At 43.3% G+C, this 19017-nt stretch overlaps 1 non-coding gene across 1 annotated transcript; it reads right to left on the reverse strand.

The window, feature by feature from the left end:
• Window positions 1-5079: 5079 nt before the first annotated feature.
• Window positions 5080-5216, reverse strand: LOC126030520 (small nucleolar RNA SNORA67). Its single transcript, XR_007503130.1, has one exon. It is a non-coding gene; the product is annotated as a small nucleolar RNA SNORA67 (small nucleolar RNA).
• Window positions 5217-19017: the final 13801 nt, after the last annotated feature.

The following is a 19017-nucleotide window of genomic DNA, read 5'->3' on the forward strand; positions in this document are numbered from 1 at the left end:
TGTACTGTCTGCTTGGCCAGGTTTTATTTAAAAAATTTTTTTTTGCTTTGTTTTGTTTGTTTTTTGGGCCATACCTGGAGGTCTGGCTCTGCACTCAAAAATCAATCCTGGCAGGCTCGGGGACCACATGAGATGCTGCAGATCGAACTCTAGTATGTCCCCAGGTTATCTGTGTGAAAGGCAAATGCCCTACCACTGTGCTCCAGCCCTCCTTGGCCAGTTTAAATGAAGTTTTAGTTTATTTAAAATTTTTGGGGGGGCCAGCGAGGTGGCGCTAGAGGTAAGGTGTCTGCCTTGCAAGCACTAGCCAAGGTAGGGACCATGGTTCGATCCCCCAGTGTTCCATATGGTCCCCCAAGCCAGGGGCGATTTCTGAGAGCTTAGCCAGGAGTAACCCCTGAGCATCAAATGGGTGTGGCCCAAAAAAAAAACAAAAAAAAAATTCTTTTTGTAAAAACATGAGTATTTAATTTAGTTATTGAAAAGCACCTAGGTATTTTTGGAATAGTTTAAATAAGCATTTCTATACTTGCAACTTTATTGTAATTTGGGGAGGGGGGACATTGCTTTTTTTTCCAGCAGTTTCAGGGAACTCAGGGGATCATTCATGGCAGGCTCAGGGATGCTAGGGTTTGAACCTGGATTGACCATATGCAAGAAAGCAATTTATTTTGCTATATTTGTACTATAGCTCTGAACCTACTACAACTTTTTTAAAATTCAAATATAAATAAAATATTTTTAGTACAGTTTTCTTTTTCTTTTTGGGCCCTACCCTGTGACACTCGGGAGTTTCTCCTGGCTTTGTGCTCAGAAATCGCTCCTGGCTCAGGAACCATATGAAATGCCAGGGGATTGAACTGAAGTCCGTCCTAGGTCAGCTGTTGGCAAGGCAAATGCCCTACTGCTTCGACACTGCTCTGGCCCATCAGTACAGGTTTTTTGTTTTGTTTTGTTTTGTTTTTGTTTTGGGTCACACCCTGCGGCCTTCAGGTGGTTACTCCTGGCTCTGGTGCTCAGAAATCTCTCCTGGCAGGCACGGGGGGACCTTATAGGATGCTGAAATTCAAACCACTGTTGGTCCTGGGTCAGCCGCTTGCAAGGCAAATGCCCTACAGCTGCACTCTCTCCTGCACCAACAATCAGTACAGTTTTAACATCTGAGTTGAGTTATACTGTGAGTATAAAAATATGTACCAGATTTCAAAGATTGGATAGCACAAGAAGAAAATACATAATTAGCTAAGTTTACATTGGTTGCAGATTAAAATAATATTTTATATATTGATTCTATTATACATATTCTAACATAGAAGGCTGAGACTGGAAAGATAGTACAGGGTTAGGAGATAGCTTTGCAAGCATTTAGCTCCAGTTCCATCGGCAGTACTCCTGTTTTCCTGAACTTCTCCAGGAGTGATCCATGTGCATAAAACCTGGAGTAATCCTTGAGCAATGCTGGGTATGGTCCCCAAATCCAAAAAAGTGGATAAAGAATAAAATGGGGGCCCAGGGAAATTGTTCAAGTGGTAGAACTTATGTGTAGCATGTATTCTTATGTGTAGCCCTGAGTTCTGGGACAGGTGGCTGGGCTTAAGCACTGAATCAATAGACCCAGGTTGTCAAGTTGAGAGTCACTAGAATTGGTAGTGGTACTGTACCATGCTCTGCAGCATGAGATTCTGATACAAATGTAAAAAGTACATTATTATCTTATTTATTTTTGTTTTATTTTTTGTTTTGTTTTTGTTATTGTTTGATTTGGTTTGGTTTTGGACCATACTCAGCAGCTTCCAGGGATTACTCCTGACTCTGTGTTCAGACATTGCTCCTGACAGGTTTAGAGGCACCATATGGATGTCGAGGATCAAACCCAGGTCGGCCTACTTGCTGTGCTATAACTCTGGCCCCATACATTATTATCTTATTAATTGTTAACTTGGGTTTGGGTGGTACTCAGCAGCTACTCCTGGCTCTTTGCTCAGAGGCAACTCTTGATGGTCAAACTTGGAGATTAAACTTGAGTCTCCTTTATGGAAAACACGTGCTTCAGCCTATTGAGCTATGAGGAACCTTTCTAGTTCCTCACTTTTCTTTTACTAATTTTCTTCCTCTTTTACTTCTCTCTCTCTCTCTCTCTCTCTCTCTCTCTCTCTCTCTCTCTCTCTCTCTCTCTCTCTCTCTCTCTCTCTCTCTCTTTTCAGCTGTTAGGCTTTACCTAGTAGCCACAACAAACATATGTGGTTGACTTAAATATCTTGCAAAAATAATTCAGCTGCTGCTTTATCTTGGAGAAACTGACAAATTTTACATCAGGAGCAGCCAGCTCTGATTTACACTTTGAGGAATATTCTCGGTGGAAAGATGAGTTGGATCTCAGCTGGGGAAAGTTACACTAGTTAGGAATGATGGCAATAGTTTAAGTGGGAGCTATAGACAGCCCTGCCTTAAGCTTGGAACTTCAGGAATAATTACAGAGATGTTAAGGAAAGTTAATTTAGAGCATGCATCAAAATCACCTAGAGGGCTTGTTGAAACAGATCGCTGTGTTTTAATAGAGACAGGTTCAGGAGAAGGAGGGTGGAGTCCAAGCATTTTTATTTCTTACTAATTTCCAGATGCTACTGTTGCTGTTGATGAGATCTGCTAGTTTTACTCCAAGGGGACCTCTCTTCAGCAGGGTTTGGACATTAGTAGGATGCAGCAAGAAAGGAAGAAATTGTGGGGTTCTCATTCTGGCTATCCAGGTGGAGAGGAAATGGGGAATAAGCTTGTTGGGATGAAAAGACAGGGGTGATGGGCAGAAGCAATAGCACAGGAGGTAGGGTGTTGTTTGCCTTGCACATGGCCAACCTGGGTTCAATCCCCAGCATTTCATATGGTCCCCCAGCCTGCTAGAAGTGATTCTGAGTGCAGAGCCAGGAGTAAGCACTGAGTACCACCCAGTGTGGCCCCAAAACAATAAAACAACAACAACAACAAGATAGGGATGTATTGATATTGAGGTCTTCCAGAAGAGATGTAGAATGAGTAGTTAGATCAATGAGTCTGGGAAGTTGGAGAGTACAGCAAATAGGGTGCTTGCCTTGCAAGTGGATAACAAGGGTTATCCCGAGCACCTCATATGCCCCACCATCAATCTCAAGCATTACCAGGAGTAATTCCTTAGTACAGAGCCAGGAGTAAGGCAGGAGCACAGCCGATGTCTCACAAAAGCAATGAAGGGGGGAAAAGTAAGATTGAGAAAAAGTGTTGGAATTGCAGCAGCAAGAGATATTAGAATAGAGTTGGCAGTTGAAGCTCTAAGCTTACTAAGTGTGCTCAGAGAGACCTCGAGGAATGTGAAGAGATCCTGAAGAGTCCAGTGGAGGGAGCTTTGTTTTGATCAGCTGTTTTCCAAAAAATAACAAACTCTTGAATGTCTTCTTCAAAGGGGTGCTTACTCAAGTCTCTGCATGTAAGACATGTTTACCATTCACCTAAGCTATCTCCTTAGACTTCCCATTTGTCATTTCTTTTTGTTGTTGATGTTTTGTTTTGGGGCCACACCCAGCGAGGCTCAAGGGACCATATGGAATGCCAGGAATTGAACCTGGGTCCGTCCAGGGTTGGCCGTATACAAGGCAAATGCTATCATTCTGGCCCCACCATTTGTCATTTTTAAACCTATCTTTTGTATTTGATTACAGAGAGGTGACAGTTTTGTAGGCTTTATATACTTCTTTATTGGAAAATGGTTTGTTTGGGGGCTTAGGGCCACACATTTTTTTTTAAAATAATAAATGATGAAGCTGGATGGCGGTGGATGGTGATGGGATGCATGGGGGCCTTTTCCCTCCAGCTCAGGACCATGTGGCTCTCCCCTTCAGCTGTTGGGGTGGCAACAAGGAGAAAATCCATTCACAAACAGGCTTCAGGAAATATCAGCTTTATTCATGCCCTATCTCCACAATTGTGGTCTATCATAACCATTTACGCTGGTTTTCTATTCAGCCTACATTGTACTTTCTTCCTCAGCCATCTCCTTCCTTGCTTCCTCCTCCATGCTGCCTCCAGGTCCATCCTTCTCTTCGGGTTAAAGACCTTATCTAACCTTTCCAAGACCCCTCCCAGAAATGGGAGGATCTATTAGCAGGTAAGATTACACCGGAGGAAATGGGGGGTGTGGTTACAATTTTGATGTTCAGGTCTATGCTCAGTTTGGTGCACAGGGGTTGCTTATCGTGTGCTCAGGGATCAAAACTGGGGCTACCACATGCAAAGTTTGCATTCCAACCCTTTGAACCATCCCCCATCCCCTCAATATATTTAAGGTTTTAGTTAAAGATTAGCTTGACTACACCAATAAGACAGAATAGTACACTTTATATTTTGATTGTTAGTAAAATAGGCTTGGTCAACTAACAGAGACATTTTGAGACTTAGCTGAATTCTGTATGCAGTGGGATTCTGATAGTTTTTTTTTTTTGTGTGTGTGTGTGTTGGGGCCAAACTCGGCAGTGCTCAGGGGTTACTCCTGGCTCTGAAATCAGAAATCGGTCCTGGCAGGCTCGGGGGATCATATGGGATGCTGGGGATCGAACCTGGGTCTGTCCCGGTTGGCCTATCACTCTGCCTTTCACTCCAACTGGGGGATGCTGATAGTTTCTGGGAAAATAGATTTGTTGAGTTGTCAATTTGTCCCTTGCCAGAATACACAGGAGCAGCCCAATAGAGATGAGTCATTCCGTCATTTTTTTTTTTTTTTTTGGATTTTGGGTCACACCTGGCAGTGCTCAGGAGTTACTTCTGGCTCTATGCTCAGGGGACCATATAGGATTCCAGGATTTGAACCACCAACCTTCTGCATGCAAGGCAAACGCCTTACCTCCATGTTCTCTCTCAGGCCCCGAGACTAGTCATTCTTGCTGAGAGCACCTTCTAAGGTGGTGTTTTTGCTAACTAATCCTTTTTTGCTAAGGAGCCAAAACAGGTTTACCTCCCCTGGAATTTTTTTTTATGGTAAAAAAAAAAGAGAGAGAGAACTTTAACATGTTGAGATGTTAACCCTATCCATGAGACACATTTGTATAAGCACATGCATGTAGGCAGCCGCAGGCAGGCAGAGAAACGAAAACATCTCTCCCGCTAAGGCCCGAGGCATGCACATCTTCTTCCAAGTTGCTATGTTCCTGAGGAGCACTGGCAGGCCCCTTGGAGAGGGAATCACTTTGAGTTACCTCCCCTGGAATTTAAATGTTTTGTTTGTGTGTTTGAGATCAGCAGAGATCAGGACTTTCTCATGGCTCTGTGCTAAGGGATCACTCCTAGGAGGCTCAGGGGTTCCTATATCATTCTGCTCCCAGCACACTAAGAGTGTCTCTGGTCCCTGGAGTGGTTGCCACACTGACAACAACCAAAACCCAGTTTTGAATTTAGGGCAATGAAAGGAACAGAAAGTAAAATAGTGAGAATAGCAGGGTGTGTGATAATGCAAGGTGTCTGTCGCCCATGCCACGTATGTGTACCACTCAAAATGGTATAAACCATTATTACAAAAAATGAATAACTCACATCACTTAGGTATGTGAAACCTGAAATTCTTACTCTATCACTGTGGTACATTTGTCCTCCTATTCTCTCCAATGCCAGTTTCACACACCTCAACTTTCTTATTCTCCTCTCTTCTCTTGGATTAATTCTGCGGATCTACCAGAGGAATCTGCATCTCCTTTCTCTTTCCCTTCTAGGTCATAGGTGCAAGTCTCCTCCTTCCTCAGACAGGAGATTTATTAGTGGCCCCTACTAACAGTGGTCCCTCCATAGCAAACACACCCTTTCACATGCCCTTGCATGTGAAATAAGCCTTCTTAACTGGCTCATTCCCACTTAGACAAATTAATGCTGGAACTTTACCAGCCAGTTCAACGATTTCAGTGGTTCTGTCCTCTGCTATTCATGCTTTCTTCCAACTGATTTTCCCTCTCCACTTTTTCTCTCCTCAGATATTCCCCTTCCCTCTTGCACCCGTTCAGATCCAGTTCTTCCACTTTACCATATTTATCACTTTTCCACTCCATATTGTCTCTGCCTAAAGGTCCTCAGGTGGTCTTCTCTGGCCTCACCTTTCTGTGGTCTCTTTTTGTTTGTTTGTTTGTTTGTTTGTTTGTTTGGTTGGTTGGTTGGTTTTGGGCCACATTTGGCAGTGCTCAATGGCTACTCCTGGCTCTGCACTCCAAATCGCTTCTGGCAGGTTCCAGGGACCATATGGGATGTGGGGGATTTAACCCCCATCTGTCTCAGGTCAACAGTATACAAGGCACACACTCTATCACTGTTTTATCACTCTGGTCCCCTAATTTGGTTCATTCATACTGAAGTGCAGGTAATGAACATTTTACATATGTGGCCACAGGCTCCAAGAATTCTAGTATCTGTGAAGCTGGACTGATGGCAACTGTGGGGCGTGTCAGGCTACCAGGCTGTAGAAGACCAAAGGATACAAGGAGGCTGCTTAGCTCTCACTCTGAAAAGACCCAGAATTCTCAGCTCAAAGACTAGCATACCTGGAGTATTTTGTTGGTTAGATGACTCCACAGAGATCAGTGGAAAGTGGTTAAGATGGCAATTTGAAAACTAGACATTTTTGATAATACATTGTAGAAACTCTGGATATAGTTCTAGGTCATATATTTGTTTGAATAAAGTAAATCTGCAAAAGTTTCTTTTCCTGGCTGTGTGCTAATTTTGAACCTCCCTCCTCTGATGTTTTCTCTTTACTTTTTAACCTTTTGATCTGGCTAGCTCACTTAGGCACAAAGGTTGTGCCTAAATTCCCCTGGTTGAGGCTGGAGAGATAGAGCACTTGCTTTGCACAGATTCAGTCCCCTGAGCATATGGTGCCCTGAGCATAGCCAGGAGTGATCCTTGAGCTCAGAACCAGGACTAAGTCCTGAGCACTGCTGAGTGTGGCCCCAAACCAAAAATAAACAAATAGATGAATAAATAAACAAATTCCCCTGGCTGAGCTGACTTTTCCTGTGTCCTTACTGGAAACAGAGCATGCTATGAAAGCCCGTCCCACAGTTCAGGAAGATGACTGGTTTCCCCTTTTGGTTAGCCCACATGTTCCCCTCTTCAGCATTGCGTTAGAGGGACATCTGGGGCATGGGGTCAGTCAGTCACCCAGACTGCGGGGATTACTGTGATTTATATTGGAAAGTCTTGCTTCTTAAGAGTCACTCCTGAGTCAAAGTCGTTTATGATTTGAGGTTGCTGTTTCAAGTCCTCTTTCCCCGTAAAAATCTCTCCTGGATGATGATGGGGTCTGTGGGTGACTGGGAAGAATGCTTTCAAGTCTGTCCCACATCCTGCTTCGATTGTTCCTGAGGGGGGCAGGGGGCGCAACCCAGCACAGCCTTTCTGACCCCTGAAACTGACAGTGATCTCTGGAATATTCTTCTCTGGTTTGCTCTTTGCCTGAGCTATCTGGAGACTGCCATTTTGCTTGCATTCTGCAGATAGCAACCTAGGTTAGTTAATTGCACTCCATGTAGATTGACTTTTTTCCAGCAATGCCCTTAGGCCTGGGAGTTCTCCATTAGTTTCCCTCTTTCAAATAAATTCAGTTCCCTCCCACAGATCAATGGAGCTTGTCGTCCCTCTGGTCTGCCTCCACCACTACGGGTACTGCAGGGGGACTGAGACCTTTTCTCCACAGTGGCATCTTTGCTCTAAAAGTGGGTGCTGGGGAGAGGGCTTTAGAAAGTCTCTGTCTTCTCAGCTTGTCCTCCCCAGCATGGGATTTCTACCCTGGGACTCAGCTGGGCCATGGCCAATTAGGGCTTCAATTTTTAACTTTTCTGTGCCTGGAACAGTTTCCATACTAAAGTGGGAGCTGGATGAGACTGCATGAGATTGATACCTGGCTATCTGGAAGAAAACTTTGGCAAAATAATGTTGTGGGGGGACAAGGCAAAACTTTTTTTTTTTTTTGGTTTTTGGATCACACCTGGCAGCGCTCAGGGGTTACTCCTGGTTCTATGCTCAGAAATTGCCCCTGGCTGGCACAGGGGACCATATGGGATGCTGGTATTCGAACCACCAACCTTCTGCATGAAAGGCACACGCCTTATCTCCATGCTATCTCTCTGTCCCAACAAGGCAAAACTTAACTGCAGACTGGGACTATTAAGGGAAGATGGACTCCCAACTCCCAACTTCTCAGCTGAATCTAGTACATACAGATAGAGCTTCATAGGCAGTGGAGTTCAAGGGCAGGGGCATGGACTAGCTATGGCTCAGATAGCACCAGTATTCTCATGATATGGTAGACATGTATCACTGACTTCAAGACAAAACTGAAGATATAGAAATTATATAAAGAAAGCACACTCCTTCAAATGGTAAAAAAATAAAAAATAAAATAAACCAAGATGGCAGAAATTACTGTCTTTTTAAAAGTGTCTTGTTTTTAAACAGAAGTTATGGGCTTATATAGATCAGTTGAAGAAGTAAGTTGAAATAGCAAAAAGAAGTGGGTCAATGGGAGAGGAGTTCATTCTCAAGGCTGTTCAACTGGTAAATCATCAGGGATCAGTGTCAGATTTTTGTAAATCTTAAGATAATGTCATCAAATAACATCTGTCTCCTGGAGGTCTATGTAAGAGCCTCAGAAGAGACCTGTCCAGTGGGTCTTTTTCTCTTCCCCAGTATTCATGATGGTACCTAATTTAAACTTAAACACAATTCATGAGACTATCCCATGGAATCTCAAATGCTTGCTGACAATCTGTCAATACCTGCTTCCATTTCTATGGGAATTGGGATATCCAGTCTAGCCTGGCTACTTTCTACTGAGTAGGGGCAATATGGAGCAGACAATTTATAATGAAAGAGAGATATTAAAAAAAAAAAAGGATAGTATGGGATCCGGAGAGATAACACGGCGGTAGGGCATTTGCCTTGCATGTGGCCAATCTGGGAGGGACCCGGTTCTATTCCCAGTATCCTATATGGTCCCCCAGCCTGCCAGGAGCAATTTTTTTTTGTTTGTTTGTTTTTTGGGTCACAGCCGGCAGTGCTCAGGGGTTACTCCTGGCTCTAGGCTCAGAAATCGCACCTGGCAGGCACAGGGGACCATATGGGATGCTGGGATTAGAACCACCGACCTTCTGCATGAAAGGCAAACTCCTTACCTCCATACTATCTCTCTGCCCCTCCCAGGGGCAATTTCTGAGTGCAGAACCCTGGACAATGCTGGGTATGGCCCCAAAACCCAATCAGTCAATCAATCAATCAATACTTTAAAAAAATGATAGTATGGTATTAATATCCAAAGAGAGTAGAAATGAGAGCCAGAAGAACCAGTCCATTGTAGAAAGCTTGTAACAAAGAGCAGTGATTGCAGATAGAGTAAAAAGGGATCTATGACAAAGATAATTGGAACTGATCACTCTGGACAAAAACTGGATGCTAAAAGGGGCATAAAGTGACATGCGTGGTATTTCTTCATTAACAATAGTGCAAGCCAACATGTTAAAAGGAGAGAGACAGTGAGAATGAGAGAGAGAAGAAGGAAGAGAAGGAGGGAGGGAGGGAGGGAGGGAGGGAGGGAGGGAGGTAGGGAGGGAGGGAGGGAGGGAGAAGAAAATTGTCTCCCACAGATACAGAGAGTCAGAGAAGAGGGAAAGGGGGTGGGAAATAAGGGACATTGGTAGCAGGAAATGTGCACTGGTGAAGGGTGTTGTACATTTTATGACTGAAACTCAATCATGAACAACTTTATAACTGTGACTCAAGTAAAGAGTTTATTTTATTAAATATAAAAAATAAAAGAGATTGGGCCCGGAGAGATAGCACAGTGGCGTTTGCCTTGCAAGCAGCCGATCCAGGACCAAAGGTGGTTGGTTCGAATCCCGGTGTCGCATATGGTCCCCTGTGCCTGCCAGGAGCTATTTCTGAGCAGACAGCCAGGAGTAACCCCTGAGCACTGCCGGGTGTGGCCCAAAAACCAAAAAAAAAAAAAATAAATAAATAAATAAATAAATAAATAAAAAAAATAAAAACTAAAAAAAAAAAATAAAAGAGATTGAAAAATAACTGGTTCTTTTGTAGCAATCAATCTAGCGCACAAAAGGGCACTGTTTGGTTTTGGGATTTTCCAATTATTTCAATGATTTTTCCTCTGCAAAAAAAATAAGTGCAAAAAGGCAGATCAGATTTGGAAACTGAGGCATATCAGAAGATCTGTATCTACTCTAATATTCCTTCCAAATGGCCTGGATCCAATAAAACAATTTGTAAACCTATCCCATTCAACTGCTAACTGTGTTGTGTGATGGTCATGCTTATTCAACAATCTGTACCCAAGTGGGTAGCTGGCTGTTAAGTTTTTCTCTTACCTCCTTTTATGATGGTTTTAGGTTTTCTTGAATTAATGTCCCCATTTAGCACATTTTCCACTTTGCATACAGAAATTTGATAGCTAGTTAAATAATGTCTGTTTACAGGCCTAAGGAGATATTTTACAGGGAGGGAAAGTACTTACTGTGCCTGACCCATTTTCAATCCCCCAATATCTCATATGTCCCCCCCAAGCCTTGCAAGGAGAAACCCGTGAGTACAGTCAGCGAAGAGCTCCAAGCACTGCCAGGTGTAGTTCCAAAACCAAATACATAAATTATGTCTGTTTATACTGTTATTTTTTCCTGTGAGAACTGCCTACTATCTTGTTACTCTATCTTTCTGGAAGTCCCACCTCATTTTCTTTTTTTCCCCTTTTCTTATTTTGAGGATCAAACCCAGGTCTTCATACATGTGAGTCATATACTGTATTACTGAATCACATCCCCGAACAAAGTCCCTCTTCATTCATCTTTTTATAACTCCCCATAATGCTTCTCTGAAGAGCAGCAGAAATGTTAACATTACAAGTAAGTCCAACCCCAGCCAGCAGTAAGGTCTCTGTGCTACCCCTGGTTCTGTTTGCTCAGAATAAGTTAGTAAGCTAACAGTAACTGTCTCAGAGAGTTCTGATAAGGACAAATGAGCTCATTTAGGAAAAATGTCTACCCTGTCTGCATGTGCATCAGGCTCTCTCTTAACCAGGTCTCTCCTGTTCTTGTTCATCTCTCTGTGATGACAGTGTTGCCACAAGGGGGCACCAAGAACCTGATGGACCTACAAAGCACTGGTAGGACTTCATAGGTACTTTTCCAGACATCAGTAGATTGAAGTTGAAGACACTTTTGTTTGTTTTGTTTTGGGGCCATACCTGGTGGCAATCAGGGGTTACTCCTGGCGCTGTGCTCAGAAATCGCTCCTGGCAGGCACGGGGGACCATATGGGATGCTGGAATTCGAACTATCATTGGTCCTGGATCAGCCACTTCCAAGGCAAATGCCCTATCGCTGTGTTATCTCTCTGGCCCCCTGAAGACTTTTTGTTGTTGTTGTTGTTGTTGTTGTTGTTGTTGTTGTTGTTTGGGGGCCACACTCAGAAGCACTCAGGGGTTACTCCTGGCTCTGCACTCAGAAATCTCTCCTGACAGGCTCTGGGGACTATATGGGATGCCGGTTTGTTTTTTTGTTTTTGGGTTTTTTTTTCTTTTTCAGCTAAAGATAGAAATTCAAGACATTTTAAAAACATCACCAGTTTGTTTCCCCTAACAAGAGCTTCTTGAAGCCCCAGGGAGTTTTTTGTGAAAAGGAATGTCTCGTTCTACTTACTGGGTTCTGCTCCTCTGTACAAGGTGGCCTTCGAAGAGCTGGGAGGACACAAGGATTTTGCTAAGGAATAATCCAGTTTAGTAAGCTGGTATTTACTCATTGGTTGTGTGTGGAGCACCAGGGATTCCAGACAGCCAGGATGGGGTCATGCTTGTGTGAATAACTCTTCTTAAAACAATATTAAAAAAATTAATAGGAAGCTCTTGATCTGGCAGCAATAGGCATGTGGAATCTATCAGATTTAATTAATTAATTAATTAAATTAATCTACCAGATTAGTCCCTAGAACACTGCTTGAAAGGGTATCAAGCAGGGCCGGAGAGAAAGCATGGAAGTAAGGCATTTGTTTTGCATGCAGAAGGATGGTGGTTCGAATCCCAGAATCCCATGTGGTCCCCCAAGCCTGCCAGGAGTGATTTCTGAGCATAGAGCCAGGAGTAACCCCTGAGCACTGGCTTGGGAGCCTCTTTGTTCAAGGTTGACTATAGCTTTGTATATCTTACAACTAGAAATGTCCTGCATTTGGGACACACAGGAAAGTGGAGGGCTGAAGAGCCTGGTAGAAGGCAGCTGCAAAGCTGGAGACAAGTGGCAGAGGATCCGCTTCTTGGCTAATCATAGCTTTGGCTTCACACATCTCATAGGCCATGTGTCACTCATAGGTGCTTCCTTGCACCACTTCACCCATGTTTCTTCACATCATGTCCTTCATCTCTCTTGAGTAGAGGTTCCTGGTCTGGGCTTTAGACTTGGTTCTGATTCCTTGGGAGTCCTAACCTCAACAGGGGGCAGGGCACTATTTTTAATCAGGATTTTCTAGCTCCTGTGAAAACTAGAAAAGAAGAATAAAGATCCACAGACTGTCAATGGAGATAGATCTGATCCAGGAAGGGAGAATAAGGAAGAAGATTTATTGATAAGCTAATATTGCTGGCATGATATCTATGTTCCTGGCTCATTGCTGAGACTACATAAACATATAATAATTTCTCTTGAGTAGAGGTTCCTGGTCTGGGCTTTAGACTTGGTTCTGATTCCTTGGGAGTCCTAACCTCAACAGGGGGCAGGGCACTATTTTTAATCAGGATTTTCTAGCTCCTGTGAAAACTAGAAAAGAAGAATAAAGATCCACAGACTGTCAATGGAGATAGATCTGATCCAGGAAGGGAGAATAAGGAAGAAGATTTATTGATAAGCTAATATTGCTGGCATGATATCTATGTTCCTGGCTCATTGCTGAGACTACATAAACATATAATAATTTCTCTTGAGTAGAGGTTCCTGGTCTGGGCTTTAGACTTGGTTCTGATTCCTTGGGAGTCCTAACCTCAACAGGGGGCAGGGCACTATTTTTAATCAGGATTTTCTAGCTCCTGTGAAAACTAGAAAAGAAGAATAAAGATCCACAGACTGTCAATGGAGATAGATCTGATCCAGGAAGGGAGAATAAGGAAGAAGATTTATTGATAAGCTAATATTGCTGGCATGATATCTATGTTCCTGGCTCATTGCTGAGACTACATAAACATATAATAATTTCACACATACTTATATTTTTTATAAAAATATGGGAGATGAGAGAAACAGGACAGACTTAAATGTCACATCATTTTTACAGGTTTTGAGAATTTTCACAAAAAAAATTAATTACTTCTTGTGTTTTTATGAGACTTTGGTTGATTTTCAGAGTTTGGAAAGTCAATCCTGGTGGGTTTTTTTTTTCTTTTTTGGAAATTTTATGGCCTTTATGGAATTGTGGACAGTCAGAAGTCATTAACTACTCTGGTGGAAGTTGGAAACAAAGGGTGAAATTCTATTTTCTTTCTCTTCCACCTCTACCTTCTCCTCTACCTCTTCTTCCTTTATGTCTTCCTCTTCTACCACCTCCTCATTCTTCTTCACCTTCTCCTCTTTTTCCTTCTCTTTCTTTTTTTCCTTTTTTCTTCTCCTTTTCTTTTTTTATTTTAGACTTTAGTGCCACATCTGGTGGTGCTCAGAAGCTATTCCTGGCTCTGAGCTCAGTGGTGACCCTTAGAAAGAGTGACCTCAAAGAAACCTATGTGGTGATGGAGACTCAAACCAGTGCTATCAACATACAAGGCAAGTGTCTTAATTCCTGTGGTATCTCTCTGGCCTGCTGGGGAAGTGCTTCTAAGAAGCCAAATCAGATTGTTCACTCCTTGGCTTGTGGTCACTAAAGCCTGAGTGTTGTCTTTTGTTTGTTTGTTTGTTTGTTTATTTTTTGGTTTTTGGGCCATACCCAGTGATGCTCAGGGGTTACTCCTGGCTGTCTGCTCAGAAATAGCTCCTGGCAGGCACGGGGGACCATATGGGACACCGGGATTTGAACCAACCACCTTTGGTCCTGGATCGGCTGCTTGCAAGGCAAACGCCGCTGTGCTATCTCTCCGGGCCCGAGTGTTGTCTTTTTAATTTAAGGAGATGTGCCTCAACCAGTTGGTATGGGTCTGGAGTAGCCATTTGGCTAATTATGCAGACCACTCTTCAGTGGGGACATGTGGTGGCAGAGATCAAATTCTGGGCATCACATGATATATGCCACCACTTGAATATCTCCGTGACCTCCAACTTTCCATCATTGCCAGTTAATCTTTCCTGAAGCTGACAGCCTTAAGATGATTTAAGGCTTTACTCATTTTTTGCTGATTAAATTTAATTTGCTTAATGCTAGTCATTGTTCCAAGATGTCAATTTTGAATACTGACATCAATGCATCAGCTGATTTTGGGTTTTTGTTGTTGTTGTTGTTGTTGTTTGCTATGAGTTTCTTTTTGTGTTTGTTTGTTTGGGGGCCATACCTAGTGGTGCTCCAGGGTCACTTTTGGCTCTGAACTCAGGAATTACTCCTGGTGCCCAGGTGGTGCTCAGGGCACCATAGGGGATGCTTAGAATTGAACCTTGGTTGACCACTTAAAAAGCAAGTGCTTTACCCACTACAATATTTCTCTGGCCCCCAACTTCCATTTAAGTTGAGACAAGACTTCACAGAGCCCAGAGCCACCTGCTGCAGTTCCCTGAAAAAACCCTCCAGAGGGCACATCTTGTTCATGAATAGTTTTGGAATCTTTATTTCCAAATTGTGTGTCTAGTATTTCAAAATTTACCAGCAAGACTTTTTCTAAAAGAGTGCTGGTTATTTATGCCCAATTTATTTGCAGCAAATTTTCCTATTCTTTATTATTACCTATTTCTTTACTATTCCACATTATTGACTTCTTTTTTTTCCCCTTTGTTTTTGGAACCATACCTGGCAAAGCTCAGTGGTTCCTTCTGACTCTACTCAGAAATCACTCCTGGCAGGCTCAGGGACCCTATGGGATACCATAAATCCAAACTGATTCAGCTACATGTAAGGCAAGCATCCTACCCACTGTATTACCACTCCAGCCCCACATCATTTACTTTTTAGTGAAATATCAAGGATGCATCATTGTCCCATTTTGAAAATCGAGGCAAAATGGTTCTATCCTCACATTAAGAACAATAGTTTGGGGGGGGGGGGAATTAATCTAAAACTTTCATAAAATTGCCCAAGACAAGGGCTTGTGAAACTCACCATCCCTTTTCACTTGAGCAATGCTGCAAAGATAAGCACTGCAAGAAATTCCTCAGATTCATTTTGTGTTTCATTTTGAATGAATTTTGGGGGGTGGGGTTCAGCCGCACCCGGTGATGCTCAGGAATTACTCCTGGCTAGGCCCTCAGAAATCGCTCCTGGCTTGGGGGACCATATGGGACACTGGGGGATCGAACCACGGTCCATCCTAGGCTAGTGCGGGCAAGGCAGATGCCTTACCACTTGCGCCACTGCTCTGGCCCCTGAGTGAAATTTTTAGTTGTTACACATTCAGGAACTTTTTACCATTACCTAATTTGTCACAACCTCCACATTCAGTTATGCAACTCCCTATGGGTCACAACCCACAGTGGAATAAAGCCAAGGATTCTGGGGGAGCATAGTGGGGAGAAACTGGCTTCACTGCAGGGGCTGGTTTCTATTGGGAACATCAGAGACATCAAGCAAGCACCTCTCAATATATGGGGAATGGCATTGGGACTAGAGCTATTTATCTGTGCTGGGGTTCAGCGCTGGCATTCTTGCTTTGTTGTTGTTGATTTAGTTTAGTTTTATTTGTTGGTAATTCTGAGAGCACCTAGTCAGTAATTTATAGGCAGAAGGAGGAGAATCTGCCCATCTTACCCCTTAGAAATAGCAGTTAGTGAGAGTCACATGGACCAGTTCAGATGAAGCAAGTTCAGAGCTGGAGCCTCAGGGTAGGTGCCTGGACTTTGAATTGGGCCAAATGTGAAGTCACAGGACACCCAACTCCCCTTCCTAACTTGCTGCCCACATGTGGGAGGACTGGGAAGGAACAGTGGCCCCAGAAAGTGACATTTAGGTTATGTATCTAATTACATAGAGGTAAGATCTCAGACAAGTCAATTAGTATCTTTGAGTTTCACAGAAATGTTGAAATTAAACTAATTATTCTTCTAGAGTAGGTCTGAAAGAAAAAGATAATAGTGCGTAAGTCACTTTCTCAACACACTAGTTGGGCAATTGCATGTTGTTGGCTGTGGGTTTCTTTCTCGGAGCAATTTCCCCTCTTTCCCGCCAGATGGCGCCAGAGAGCAGTGCCACCTTTCCCTAAGCTTTTTTTTTGGGGGGGGGGGTATTTTTTTGGCCACCATTGGGGCGTGGCATAGTTTTCTTCCTCTCTGCAGTACTCAGGCTGGCATTTAAAAACTAGTATTGCACATAGACTTTGTGTTTTTAATCCATCTGCTCCAGGAAGAACTGTGAAACTCAGAAATACCTACTGCTAGCCAAACACCCATTTCTCCAATAAGATTTGTCAGTCGAATAGTCTCTGGGATAGAGCCAGGCAGTCAAGCCTTTAAAAGAAGTGAAGCAAGACTTAATTAGGATATTTTGGTTTTTATTGAAGGGAGGTGAGGGAGCAGGCATTCACCTGGCAATGCTTGGGGATTGCTTCTGGCTCTGTGGGGGTGAGCACTTGGGGGACCATATGAGATGTCAGGGATCAAACTCAGGTCAGCTATGTACAAAGCAGGTGTACTATCTCTCTCTTACACCTCTTTTCCCACTTATCTCTATAATAAATCAGAAGATCCAGGAGGAGTACAAAGCATTATCACTGACTTCTACAAAGCTTGACCATTTTTCTGGTGCCTAGTTCAAACTCGAAAATTCCTACATGCAAAGCCAGGTTCTCTTTCATGCAGCCACATCCCCAGAAAGAGCTCAGAGATTCGAAACGTTGATCAGGTGAAACTGGACTGATGGGAATATGCTGTGCAATCTTGGAAAAATTACTAGGTCTCTTTAAGACTCACATTTTTCATCTCTAAAATGGTTGCAACTGTGATAGCCACTTCAAAGGAGTGTAGCAAAGATACATAAGTTATTACATGTACCTACATTAGAGTTCTCAGCATAAAACGTGATCCAGAGTAAATATAAGTCACATCTGACTGTTGAGGATGTGAACCTTAAAGTCAGATAGTAGAATTCTGATTCGGCTCTTTGATGTAAACACTGCATGACTTTGCAAAAGTTATGTAAATTCTTAGTGCACAACAAGGTCACAATAATAGGTCAAAAGCACAGTGAGGGGAAAATGATCCATGTTGTGTTGAGTTGGTAAGAGACCTTGAGCTAGGAAGATGGATACACTGATTATGGGTGTTGTGTTGAAATTAGTACACGAGATATCAGTAACAGTACTGTAAGTCATAAAAATTTAATTTGGAATGTTAAAAATATTTTTTTGAAAGAGAGTACCAAGACTTAGGGGCAATACAGCTAATACAGAACTAAAGGCATTTGCATCCACAAAGCACCACCAGGGGTCACTCATGAGCCCAGAGAAAAGACCCTGAGCACTTCTGGGTGTGGCCCAATAGATCCTCTTTATCTCCAGAAAGAAATGAAGTTGTAGGACTGTCCAAAAAATAAAAAAATTGCAGAAATGTATTGTCAATGCCCCATACATTTTATTTTAGTCATAACTCCTTTTCAGATAGAGATTTGAGTGTACCTGCTCACAACAAAAATCCACCCAGACTTTTTGTTTAGACACGTCATAAAATCAGAGCAGAGAAGGGAGGATAGAAATAAGAGGTTTAGATCACTTCTGGCTTGCTAGTGATGGGTCACAAATTAGCTCAAGAGCTTCTTAGCCAAGGCAATAAAGAAAGGTTGCATGGAAGCTTTCAGGGCGCCAAACTAAAAGCAGAATAGTTCTAAAAACTCAGCTCTGCCGGTTCTGAGGAACAAAGCAGCTCCAGGGGACAGACAGAAGATGTGTTAAGTTCTAGCTGTCATCTTGGAGCAGAGGAATGAGTGAGTCCAAGAAGGAAAGCTGGGGCCAGTGAGATGCTACAGTGAGTAGCTCACTTACCTTACATGCTGCAAACCATGGTTTGATCCCTGTCTCCACATCATATGGTTCCCCCGAATCATGCCAAAAGTTATCTATGAGCATAGAATCAGGATAAAGCCCTGAGCATCACTGAATGTCGAAAGGAGAAGGCAGAGGAAGAAGAAGAGGAGGAGGAAGAAAATAAGGAGGAGTCCTAAACTAAACAGTGCGGGGTATGGCTAGAAAGCTAGTACAGATGTTAAGGCAACTCCCTTTGCATGTGGCTGGCCTGTCTCAAATCCTTGGCACCATATATGGGTCACCACCTCCACCCTTCACCTCCCCACATCACCGGGAGTGATACCTGAGCACAGAACCAGCAATAGGCCCCAAAACAAGACTGGATGTGGCCTAACACTCTCTCCCACCACCACCAAAAATCCTAGATAGAAATTTTCCAGGTGATTGAAGAAGACTGAATTTGTCCCTGGTGGGCACATCATGCCCATCCGTCTATAGAGCAGCTACTTGGCTTTCCTTCTTTTTATTCCATCCCCTGCTCGCTTCTTTTGTGACTGTGGTTAGTGCGGTGATGGTGGGAAATGTACGCAGGCTAAGCTGGGATGCTTGCAAGGGGCGGGAAGAGGGGCTCAGAATTGTCGGGGACTCACCAAGGTTTGTGTTCCCTTTCTTTGTAGTAGTGAAGCCACTTTCTGGTGGTAGCGCTGACTGGCGGTGTTCACGCAAGTGCCCACCAGGGGTCGCACTTCCAGACCCTGGCGCTAGCACATCATTGTGTTGCATGTCTCCTCACCACCACAACCACCACCCAGGGCTTGTGCTCTGTTTGTTGGTGGTGCAACCAGAAATTCAAAAACCTCCCTGCAATGTCAGGATTAACT

The sequence above is a fragment of the Suncus etruscus genome, chromosome 1 (genome assembly GCF_024139225.1).
Source record: "Suncus etruscus isolate mSunEtr1 chromosome 1, mSunEtr1.pri.cur, whole genome shotgun sequence".
In the NCBI taxonomy this organism is placed as follows: Eukaryota; Metazoa; Chordata; class Mammalia; order Eulipotyphla; family Soricidae; genus Suncus; species Suncus etruscus.